The 13,031-nt window shown below is 40.6% G+C and overlaps 1 long non-coding RNA gene across 1 annotated transcript in view; it reads left to right on the top strand.

The window, feature by feature from the left end:
* The first annotated feature begins 5,528 nt into the window (after window positions 1-5,528).
* Window positions 5,529-13,031, top strand: part of LOC117282092 — a 21,622-nt gene continuing 14,119 nt past the window's right edge. Inside the window, exons 1-2 of the long non-coding RNA XR_004512696.1 lie at window positions 5,529-5,707; window positions 7,151-7,229. This is a non-coding gene — a long non-coding RNA (uncharacterized LOC117282092). The remainder of the gene's footprint in view (window positions 5,708-7,150; window positions 7,230-13,031) is intronic.

Genomic DNA, 13,031 nt, shown 5'->3' with positions numbered 1-13,031 from the left:
ACAGCAGCGACTCATCAGAGGCGAAGAAACAGGGATCGAAGCCCTCCAGCTGGAGGAGAGCAGCCGGCACGTTCCACGGACTCAGAACAACGGACGCCATCTATTCTGGGAGAATAAACGTCGGGCCCAATACGGCATTCCGTTGCATCTCGCGAGAACAATAACGACGGTAAAAGAGAGGCCCCTTCGGAGCGGAAGAAATTCGGTATGACTGTAGGCTACTCAGGACGAACAGCCTTAAAAGGGAACCAATGTTGTATGATGTTTCATATCTGGTATATTGGAGCCAGAAAAGACGTTCATTGCTTGGCTACGGCTCAGTAAACATGTTTGCCGAATAACGGATATACGACCTATCGATCGACCAGCCAAGATGGAGGACCTTCAGTACCCAAAGTTGTAAGACAGAATTGTGCGGTTATTGGTTCCGCAGGGCCGGAAAATGAAATTGACTTTGCTGGCTAAGACCACCATTTCATCCACAAGAATAACAGGCAAAGGAAATAGGGTAACGGAAGGAAAATGTACCCGCGTGGAATAATGTATTGGTTTCGGTAAGCTGAATCAACAACCTGAATTGTAAACGTCTTGGTGGTCCGGAACCTGTTACGTCTTTTGGTGTGTCTGCTTCATTTGAAGGCATTTGGATTGAATAATAGTACTTCAGTTATACCCTAAAATTTGTTGACAGTATATAATTTTGGTTCCTAGCAATCTTATTAACCCCAACATTGAACGCAACTCAAATTGAATAACACTGTCACGTGTTGGGTAGGTCACGCGACAAATAATTTCACGCCTTATTGGATATAGTGAATTTATTGAACACTCGCTCTCACAATTACACCATTTACAATTATACCACTACTGCCATCTGCAGTATCACAAATACTTCTCCTGTTGTTACTGCCATGCACTCAATACAACCCGACTCCGCGACTGCTAGATTGAAACTGACTGGTTTATCGTTACTCACTAGTAACTCACTCACTCGTAACTGACTCAGTCCTCACTACTGAATAGTGTTCGCTGTTCCTTAGTTAGCCTCGGCACGGACAACACAGAAAACAGTTACGTGATAGTTACCGCTGTTGCGTGACGCCGTGTTTACAGGTTGCCTAGCAACACTGTCGAGAGTTGTTTACTGCTGTGTAGTAACTGCGGTATCCCTTGTTACGTCACTGTGGGAAGTGCTGTTACGTTACCGCGGCAATGGTTGCCTGACACAGTTGCTTCTCTGTTACGTCACCGCGGGGAAGAGTGTTTTACCGAGCGTTGCGCACTGATGGAAGGAGTGGGTGTATGTGACGTCACTCGCGAGACCGCAGAGTTCACATGACCCCTACTTCCTGTTGCGCCATCCACATCACAATACCATTTGTATCAGAAACGGTTTCTCATACAAGAAGGTTGTAAGCTAGGTGTTGAAATTGTGGATCTCATTTTACGCGAAACACGTTCATCTTGTCGGGGCATCCTATGGAATTATGAGAAAATTAATTTCCGAGCTGCGTCTAATAAAGTATTTTCAGTTAACGACTATAATGAACAGGATTCAAGTTCCTGCAAGCGATTATATAACAAATTTCATAGGAATTTGATACATAGCTCTGGAGATAGATGGTCCATTATGGAATGCCCATTATACAGAGCGGAAGGAAGGAGATATGCAGCAAGACTAATTACTAGTAGATGGAAGGGTTAAGAATTATGCGTAGTGCCAGAACTTGTCAGAATGGACCCAAGGAAAAACGAAAGCAGGATGGAGAGAAGGAGAGGGAGAGGGAAAAAGAACATATAACACGTGAAAAAGAAGCATAAGAGAGTTGGTAACTGAACAAATAATTAATTTATATAGGCCCATTAAATTTGCAGGGATTCTGACAAGGACATTCTTACAAGAATGCTCTTATGCCTATTAGATTCAGCTAGTGGAATTGTCAGGTATATTCGTGACTTGTAGACGGGGTTTGCATTGGTAAATCAATTTACTGGATACGCGCAAGTTGTAAGTACAAGTTTTTATAACACTTTGAAAATTACGATAGCTGTAACACATATATTAAAGTCTCCTCAATCNACACGGCGCCAAAACCCAGAAGACGACTTTCTTCATAGTCATCGCCGTGAAAACCTCAAAACTTACATCTCCTCAATCTGTTCAACTAGTCGTTGCTATGTAACAGATCTCAACAATGGCTATGCCTTTACGATGTTTTCATTATCCGTTTCCTGGCAACGGGTTTTGAAACAGGAACGATCATTTCAAATCACTTTGAAGTCTTCTTCGTCCCATTTCTCTCTCTCAGATTCGCTGTACTCTTTCTCAGCTGAACTCAGGTCTAATTCTCTCAACTCTTGAATACTCGAACAACGAATCTTGAGTCGTTCACAGCTCCTGGTTCCATTTCTGTCTCTTGTGTGCTATTGTATTTCCATTCTCTTGACGTAGTTGTTCCAGAGTCAAAGTCAAATTTATGTTACGACCATCAGTCGGCCAATCTGTCTTAGAAAAAATACCCATGTAGGACTTCAGACCAGATCTTCATTAACGTCAGACAGTTGCGGGTTTGTTGGTGTGGGGCGCTTTCTCTGACGCAAGGACGGGTGTGTCATTTGCCAGATTCAAAGTCAGCAATGGTAAGCCTGTTGTCAGTATATACAATTTACATTTTACATGTTATTAAATGTATGTACAATGTCTCTGTCATTCCATACTCAATACAGCAGATCATCCCTATGATAGCCAATATTTCAGCCTCCTCTAACAGTACCATTAAAACCTATCGTAATCTGATGTACTACTTTTAACATCCTGTCCATAGGCAAACTGCTTATATAAGGAGCCCGAATTGACTGACCTGTTATGTCTGTTAGTGTTGGGTAAGGCCGCAGAGACCGTGGGTTCCATTACGGTGGAACCTGCTAGTGCCACCTGATGTAACTGAGGCTGCTGCTGCTCCTCTGTCCTGCCTCGGAGCGCCGCCGCGAAGGATATGCCTGGAGTGTTGAGGTTGGAAGAGAACACTCTTCCTGTTGTAGTCCTGGGTGTTCTCTGCGACTTCTTTTACTGCATTCCTTCGCGTGTCTGCAGCCTAGATAATTGGTGGGATGGAGCTTTTATCATTCCGCCAACCAACAGTTGCAGCATGTTGGGGTGGAAGATGTATTCCCTTTCTCGGGGCGCTCATTGTGCAGGTGACCGCCCCTTCACCGCAAGCAGCGGGGAGATTGCTTGCAATTTTCCCAGACGTGGCCGAACGGTTGGCAGTTATGGCAAGATTACTCTGAGTTCGTATGCCTCTACCTCGAAGTATCCTCCAACACGAATAGGCACCGCGTCCATTCTTCTGTGACAGTTTAAAGTGAGGCGTTTATATTGTTTCGAAAGATCTGAACCTGGATCCAGACTTTCGTCTCATGAGAAATAATTTCCCCAGCCAAATCTATCTTATCCTGCCTGGCATAGTCTGAGTGGTGTTTGTCATACATACCAGGCTCTTGCTCATTTAACTGGACAAAAACAAAATTAGCAGTTTATACAAACTTTCGCGCCGTCTTAATAAACAAATGAATCAACGAAGTGCGGTATAGAACAGTCGACACTAGGAAACCACGCGGCAACTCAATTATAAGAAGACTGGCATGCTACGTTGCCGGGAATTCGAGTTTCTTAGTCATTCCGCTAGTTGCGTTGTCGTTTCCTCAATTTCAGCTGTTCCATTCAGAAACATACTTTCAACTCAGGCTGATACAATTCTCGGAAATTTCGGTTGCGTTACGGTTGTCAGTTTCCTTGGTGTGCCCTCAGTCTGAAAGATCTGATCAGCAGTTGATCTGTTAGTCGAAACCCACACTGGTCATTCCCAATAATTTCATCTATACATGGACTTAACCATAAGAGAAGGATATTGGATAAAATTTTGTATGAAGTTGATAGCAGTGATATCCCCCGATAATTACTACAGTCAATATTACTGGTACAATAATAAACTCATTTAACTGATCAGGCAATTTTTCCTTACGCCAAAGGGAAGTAATTAGCTTATGGATCTTAGAACGTAATATTTCGCCTCCTGCTTGAGTAAGTTCTGCCGGAATATAATCACTATCTGACGATTTATACCTTTTGAATTTTGCAACAGTAATTTCAGCCTCAAGAGGGCTAGGATCAAGTACTAACAGCTCAGCTGTATATGTGTATATTCCTCTCTGCCTAACACCACTGACCCTATGTACATTGAATAACTGAGAGAAGTAGTTCCTCCACCTATTCAAAATATTGTGGGAATCTGCAAACAGGTCACCATTCTTATCCTTCACTAAGTTACTTACAGTAACAGTTACAGTACAGTAACAGTACCCCTCTTACAGTAATTTATTCCTCTATACAGGTCTCTAATAATCTTGTTCTTAGTGTTCGTTGCAAGCAATTGTTTCATCTCTGTCGATCCATCTCCTAGCCATCTCTCTGTCCAGGCGGTTCCTCACATGGTGGCAGAAATGTGGCGGCGCTTGTGCTTAAGTTTGGCATGACAAAAAAAGAAAGTTTTCCTTTCCGATGACATAAACCGGATACGTGTATGACAATTAGTTTCCGAAATATACATTTTTTTATACCTTTCATCCGGACACCCGGTATTTGAATGCCGTTTCCTATCTATCAAAATACGATAAATTTTTTGTTTGTCTTTCCATCAGGAGATGTTCAAGTAAATTTATTAATGTTACGATGTGGGAACATCGTACTTTCGACAATAAGATTTTTTGATGTAGCATAATTTACTATTCTAATTCCAATACAATTACTAATTTCGTGAAAACTCTCATTTCCAATTGCTGGTTTGAAAATGTCTTCCCTGCCTACTTTGGCATTGAAATATCCTGACAAAATATTCATGTGGTATTTAGGGAATTTATTGAATATAGCGACATCTTAATATTATGTACGACATCCAACCAGTAGCAAAGTCTCCCCTCTTGATTGCTGATATGATTCTCTTACTTCGTACGAAGAAAAACCTGTACATAATTCATGATTCTCATTCTATTTCCATCGAGAAATGTATCTTCGCCTGCTTGCTCGGTGCCACCCCTGTCGCATCTGACCTCCTGCACTCCCACTAAATCCAACTTATATTTTGATAATCCTTCTGAAACTAACCTAAGCGAACCCGCAATCTACATACTTCTAACATTCCAAGTACCAAATTTCATATCAATTTTCTTTCGCTTAAGTCGTTTACCCAGATAATTATTCCAGGACCAAGGCTTCTTGTAATCTTTCGTAACAAGCTTATTTTTTACGGTGAGGAGTTGGCAGCCTAACGACCAACCCCAAAGCTGGAGGACCACCCCTAAAGCTGGAGGACCACCCCTGTCGGCTCTCCGTGACTGCTTATTCAGTATATTCGTGGCTACCCTCCGTATCTGGAGGCCGTCTCCTTCATCAGCAAACTGAGGACGCGCCATGCCGTGGTGACATGGGATCCATCCAACATGGTTAAAGTGTGTTTTCGCATAGAAGAAATCTTACTCTGAGAATGTCGAAATTCACCACTCAATGTTTCAAAACCGCTGTCGGTCATCGTAACGGCTGTACGGTTACTGGCGCGTCTAGCAGGCTGTGATGGTTGTGTTCATGGAGGAAATGATGTCGGTGCAGTTGTCGAAGACGTCCGTTCCAGATAATGTTGTAATTCAACAGGTATGTGAAAAGCATGGTTCATTGCATATATATAGAATTGTAATTCGTTTCATATTGTAATACTGCTGTCATTTGTATTTCACAACATAGAACGCTGTTCCATTTATAACCGCTCGTAACCAAAGTGACCAAAATAACACGTGCTGTTTCTTCCATTACCGACAGTAGCACTCGTATATGAGAATGAACTAAATGTAAACTAATGTGCCTTAATCTGTAGGAATACGAGATTACTCTACCAAAAAAATATAACGAAAGTCTTTCCACGTACCAGTGTAGAACGTCGTGAAACTTGGCGCATTCTTAGTATAACATAAATCTATACCAGTGGATGTCTTTTACTGTCCTAAATACTCTTCCAGTTGACCTAATCAATCCGACCGCATTATGGCCTTGGGGTGACTCAGCTTCTAACAGAAATGAGTACCATGAATATTCTTGGAGGCGAAGGGCGGCCGGCGCATAAGGCTGACAACCTTACTGCCATCTGTGAGACGATTGCCTAGAGAAACTGTGGGATCCCTGATGTCTCACAACCCTATGGGCCTCCAGGGCATGTAGCACGAATGGGGGAGAAGAGGAATGCATATAGGATATTGGTGGGAAAGCCAGAAGGAAGGAGACCAATGGGAAGACCAAGGCATAGGTGGGTGGACAATATTAAAATGGATCTTAGAGAGATAGGATGGGATGGTATGGATTGGATTGATCTGGCTCAGGAGGACTCTTGTGAACACGATAATGAACCTTCAGTTTCCATAAAATGCTGGGAATTTCTTGAGTAGCTGCACAATTGGCGGCTTCCCTAGATGGGCTCAGCTCCATGAGTGAGTGAATTCAAGTTGATTGAAAAACTGATGCATTTATAATTACATTTCATAGTGAAATTTGTAATTATGCACCTCATCAGACCCATTGTATGTCTCACTTTTTTTAATTTAAACTTCAGATTAAAGTGCAGTTCATGTAAGTTTACTATGTTTGTTGCAGCCACATTACAACTATGTTAAGGCTTCAGCCTTTTCTGTGTATGAATAGCTGAGTGGTACCTCAGAGTAACAAGATGAAGATGAATATTTTGTAGGTAAATTACATTCTTTGCAGTTATCAGCTGGGAGAGAGATAGGATTCCAAAAAGAATTCTTAGATGTGTTTTGAAAAAGTTTGTTGAAAATCCTCAGTTAGTTTAATTGTGTCTCTTTTGACTTATAATCTGTCGCTTATCAAAGTCAAAGTCAAAGACGTAAGCGACTGCCTGACAAAGCAGAGTGAAGTAAAAGCATAGATCCTGGCTCCACTGTGGTAAATACAGGGCCTACAGGAACCCTGAAAGAGTTGGCTGTGTGGGTTTTCTTGGCCCAGGAAGCCAGTGATGCATTCAGGAATGTATGAAGCTTTGCAGAGGATATTGTATGATATGTTGTAATATTGATTTCCTTTCAGGTTACAGTGTTGAGAATGGTTATGTGGAAGAAAAAGCAACAGCATGCACAGCTTTGAAAGAGATTGCAGAAAATACTGGGTGAGTATGAATCACCACTGTACAAGTAGCTGGCCATATTGTATTCTGTTCTTTATTCTCATGTATTTTGTTTCCCTTTGCCACTCAGAGAAACTTTCATGCCATTCTTGTAGAGGTGTTTCAAAGGGGTGCTTAAAATGAATAACTACCTTCAGGATTATGTCTGTATAGCTCCTATAAATGTTCTTGTCAGTTCTGTATCTATTTCAGTGACATAAAGACTCCAAAATGGAGAGTGGGTAAGTGGTAGAACTCAATAACTTCATTGACAGCATGTCCATTGAAGAGCATATTTGTGTAGTGAGGATTACTGTCTTCTGAGATGTGACACAGTGTTGTCTGGCAGTAGTTTACCAACATTCTGGAGAAATGTGATAGCTGCACCTTCAGAACAGAGCAGTAAACCAAGCTACAAATACCTGTATTTACACTGTTTTGTTTACTCCTATTACGTCAATCAGGGCTCCTGTTCCAGTTGTCCCTCTTCTCTTATCGATATTACTATTTTCCATGCTCAGTTCCTTGTCTACTCTGAAGATGGAGGCACATGTTCATCTGAAACATGGATGAACTTCTACCAGACTACACAGAGTCACATCCCAGAAGACATTTTCTTCAAATATGCAGTGTTACTCCATAATGTGTGCGTAAACATAAACAAAGAGACAGTCAGATAAACTGAGAGCTTAACTTAACAGGTGCACTACTGTGACTGCTTGTAGACTGTATGACAAATATTGATATACAATTACAATATTGATAAGGAATAAGGGCCAAAATAGTTCAGTGTGTATTGCCTACATGTGAGGGAGTGATGTAAAGAAGTCAGATACGTACTTTTGCTGTCAGTATGCTCAGCTGCTAGTTACTTTTGTAATGTTCCTGTATTATTTTAATCCTTGCAGTCCTCAGATTGTTTGGATCAGTGGTAACAGAAATTTGCTAGAAGTAGCAGAAGTAGAAGTAGTTGTCTGGAACCAGGTGCGCCTGATGAATTCCAGCTGAGGCTCCTGCAGCAGCAGTCTAGCCAGTGCTACAATCGGTGGTCTTCCTTGCGTATGAACTCAGTGCTTGTGAACCAGTCTTTGGGTGGTGAGCTTTCTGGTGGATTTACATGGGTGCTAGCAGTGTCAGCTGCCAGCATTGTTCCCAGGAGACTCACTGTTGCTGTGTGTAGTTAGCTGACCAGGGTGATGTGCAGAGACTCACATCTTGTTCTGCTGTCTTTGTGTAAGTGAAGCATGCAATTGTTGTTAGTGTGTTGGAGGTCCGTATCTTTATACTTTGTCGCTAGGTGGTGTGTGAACCAAGGGGGTGTTGGAGCCGCCATGGTGGGTGCTGAGTGGGTAGCACTTGCTTTACTTTGGGAGGCTTCCGCAAGACAACAGGATGCATTCCTTAAAGATCACAGTCTGTGTTGAAGAAGTTTCCAGATGTAATGTTGGTCATGTTGAACCTTTGATTCACAGAAAATAACTCTCTATGCAATGGTCTTTCTCTTTATATGTTAGTTTCCAGTGTTGTAATTGAAATCAAGATTTTATTAATAGATCAAATACCGAATCATTTCATGCACCATTCTGTATAATGAGGACACCGACTGAGTTGGCAGTTAGTTGTGAGTGAGGTCTGCAGTTGGAGTTTGGAGTTGCATTTTTAGACCACGCTACCAAGCGGAGACTAGTGAAGACATAGAAGAGTTAGTGTTTGCAGTAGTGATTTTTAGATTGCGTAGATTAGCAAAAGCATTGTTTGTAGTTACAAGCCTTAAGTAAATCTACTTATGAATCCAAACCCCATTGCCAGTCACTAGCATCTGACAGTATTGCAAACAGTGAGACACTAAGTGTCCTGGGGGCAGCTGAACCAGTACGTTCTCTAGTCCAGTTGTGTGATGCGTGGATGATAAAGGCTAATATATTGAAAGCCTATAAGGCTTTTTGGACACGTAGAAGCATGTTTGGTAAAACTTGGGGACTGCAGCCGCACGTTGTGCATTGGATATACCCTGCAGTTGTAAGATCCATAATTACATATGGCACCACAGTATGGTGGCCCAGAGCTAAACTCAAGACAAGCAAGGCAGAACTTAGCAAATTGTAAAGGTTGGCTTGATTGAGTATCACAGGAACAATTTTAACATCTCCAGAAGCTACACTGGAGATACTCGTACTCCTTGGAGTCCCCCTACTGCATCTATAGTTGCAGGTAGAGGCCAGGGCAGGTATCTACTGTCTCCAATGCAGTGATCAATGGAAACCTAGATCTGATAGTTTCAGACATGCATACATAACTCAGGACATGAAAAAAAACCCATATTACAAATGGGGTATCACAAAATGATACTGAGACATGTATATGAAAAACCCTTCACAGTCAGATTTCCTAACAGGAGTGAATGGGAAGACGGGTTTTGGCCCAATAGAAAAGGGGGACTGATCTGGTATACAGATGGTTCCAAGATAAATAGGAGCACTGGAGCTGGTGTGTACTGCTATGGCACGAGGCGGAAACTTAGTTTCAGCCTCGGGAATACATGACAGTATTCTAGGCAGAAGTATATCCCATTAAGGCATGTATTATGGAGAATTTAGATAGGAACTACAGAAATAGGAACATCTACATTCTATCTGACAGCCAGGCTGCACTTAAAGCACTTGACAAACACCAGATCAACTCAAAATTGGTCTGGGGTTGCCACCAAACCCTCGTGGAACTGGACAAACATAACAGGGTACAACTGATATGTGTGCCAGGGCATAAGGGTGTTGCTGGAAACGATACAGCAGATCAACTAGCTAAGATTGGAGCTGAACATCCATTCATAGGACCTGAACCAGCATGTGGCATCTCTATAGGAGTTGCCAGAAAGCCAATCAGGTACTGAACAAATATGAAGCAGAAGAAAACTGGGGATTCTTGACTGGACTCAGGCAAGCAAAGCGACTCCTACGAGGACCCTCTGCTAAAAGGAACTGTTGAATTTAAACAGGACCAGCTATGATGGGTGGTGGGACTACGAGTACTTACAGGACACTGTCACCTTAAAGGACACCTCTTCAAACTGGGACCAAGTAATAGTCCCACTTGTGAGAGGTGTCAAGAAGAAAATGAAAGAGCCACACATATCCTGTGTGAATGTGAGGCCTTATCTTATTTAAGATTACGTCACTGGGGCCAATACTTTATGGAACCAAGTGATTATTTTGACGCCCCCATGTAGAAAATCCTGCGCTTCATATTAGCGCAGGATTGCTGAGGGAATAATCAAAAGGGGAAGCACAATAGATCACTGTAGGTCACGGTGCAAGGGCCGAGAAGGCCAACCCCTCATACATTCATTCATTCAAAATTTTCAGAATGTAGTGTAATTATGCACAGAAATGCATCACTAATTAGTATAATTATTGATTTGTGTTCATGCTGGCCTCACCATGCAGATTGAAGCGTTTGAAGGAAAGTGAGCATCATAAGTTCTTCCTAGAACTTATTGCTTGGAAATATGTTGGCGCACAAACTTTCAGAAGCATGTCTTGAATGACATTGGTGTTGCTGCAACATCAGAATCTTGTGTGACTAAAATGGATTGAACCGGCTAAATGTAGGATCCATGTTTTTTAACATTAGTAATGAACTTTTGAGTTCCATAAAAGTGGGAAATTTCTGTAGCCAATAAGCAGCCATCAGCTTGGCAAGAAAGATACTTTATCATTGAGTTAACTCAGTTTGCCAGGTGTCCACTTTCTTCCAAGTAGTTAATTTTCATTTCTGGGGAAAGGAGTTCAGGCCTCAGGCACCAGTGGGGGTGATGGCCACATGTTAATTTAGGAATGACAGTTTATCATTAGTGAACAGGGAATTTTACACTTCCATTTCTACACATCTGGTGGCCCTGTTTAAACTCAAGGGTAAGCATATTAGTATTGAAACAATCCAGTGCTTGGCTAGCAGGATTGCACAATGCACTGACTCAGAAGTGTGTCAAAGGGTCATTAAGAGTTATTTGCCCTATGACTACAGCAGGAGCATACGTCTGCAATGTTACTTTTTTTCTTCCTGTAGACTGAATGCCAAGGCAAATAAGATGATGGAGTGAACTCAGCTGAGCTAGAAGAAAAGGTTGTCTAGTATGCAGGAGATACTGTTCCAAATCTATGTAAGGCAGTACTTTTGGCTGCTGTGTCCTCTGTTTGCTAACCAATTATATATATATATAACGACATTTAGACACAAGTGCCAAAATTATAACAAAGAACAATTTCAATTTATTTTCTAAATGTTGTAATGCACTGTAACAACACTAATACACTTTATGACTTAAAAAAATGTTATTTTTATTATAAATATGAACATACACACACACATACATACATATATTATTTATATTTTGTCTGTTAATGTAATTAGAGAGTTATAATATAATCTTCAGGTGTTGTTAATATTTGTTCATGGTTGGGCATCTTTTATTTCTACTTCCATTTGATTTCCTTATGGAATAGTTGCACTGCTCGGATATTCAACACACAATGAAGCCAGATGCGGAAATGTGAGAGGTGGATAAAACCATAAAATAAAGAAAACCAGACTGTGGAAAAACAGAGTGAAACGTTACAGAACATCGCAACTAATTCTGAACAGTGCAGTTGTTTCATAAGGAAATCAAATGGGTGTAGAAATGAAACATGCCCGACCCTGATCACATGAAGATAATTACATATTATAATTCTATAATTACACTAATAGATGCTAACATAAATATTATATGTATATAACAATATTTAGACAAGACAATCTAAATGTTTTATTAGACCATAACAGTGCAATACATCTTATGACTTAAAAATGTTATTTTTGTTATAAATACAATTATATACATCTCTAAGCATGAAAGATCATTAACGCCATCCAGTGTGGCTGATAAATATTTTTCCTTTCTTTAATAATTCATCCTTTACAAGTTTCATTTGAAGCAACCATCTTCAGAGGGACATATCACTACATGCGGAAACCACTATTACAATGTCTCTGTTCACTACCAATATGTACAGACACAACCATTACAATGTCATGAATATAAAATATTAGCCTCTAACAATTACAGCAATACGCTTGAATTCATTAAAACATTTATTAATCATTACAACTAGTCTATTTACAAGTATAGTTTAAATTTTCTTTTTCTTTATTTCTTGCAAATTTACAATCTACTTCATAGTAACAACATGAGTAATAAGAAAATGGTTTAAAATTTGAAGGCTTGTGATGGGTACCATTCATTAATGGTTCTTCGTGTGGTTACACATCATCAAGAAGATCTTCTGGCCAGATTTTCTTCAGTCTTCTTTTTTCTAAGGGTTGGATGAATAGGTCACTTATGAGTTGGTTTACATACCTGTTGTTCGGTCTTTGTATTTATTTATGTTTGACTTAATTACATCTTGTATTAATGGTATTTTGAAATCTTCATGTAAAGTTTGGATAAAGACATACCATGGTGTTCCAGGTATCATAGGGAGTGTTTTGGTATTTGATGGTTTATTACAACCCCATAGTTCTGTACCATACATCCAAATTGGTTTAAGTATGTATTTGTAAATGTTTAGTTTATTTTCCAGAGATAGTTTGAACTTACGGTTTAGTAGCCAGTACATATTTTTTATTTTTAGGTCAAGTTGGCATCTCTTCGCTTTTATGTGTGTTTTCCAGGTCAGTTTCTCATCTAGGTAGGGTATGAGGTATTTGACCTCTGTTTTTACTGGTATAGGGTCGTTGTTTATGTTGACCTGAAGGCATCTGCTTTTT

The sequence above is a fragment of the Cryptotermes secundus genome, unplaced genomic scaffold (assembly GCF_002891405.2).
Source record: "Cryptotermes secundus unplaced genomic scaffold, Csec_1.0 scaffold48, whole genome shotgun sequence".
NCBI classification, from domain to species: Eukaryota; Metazoa; Arthropoda; class Insecta; order Blattodea; family Kalotermitidae; genus Cryptotermes; species Cryptotermes secundus.
This window is presented reverse-complemented; position numbering and strand designations above follow the sequence as displayed.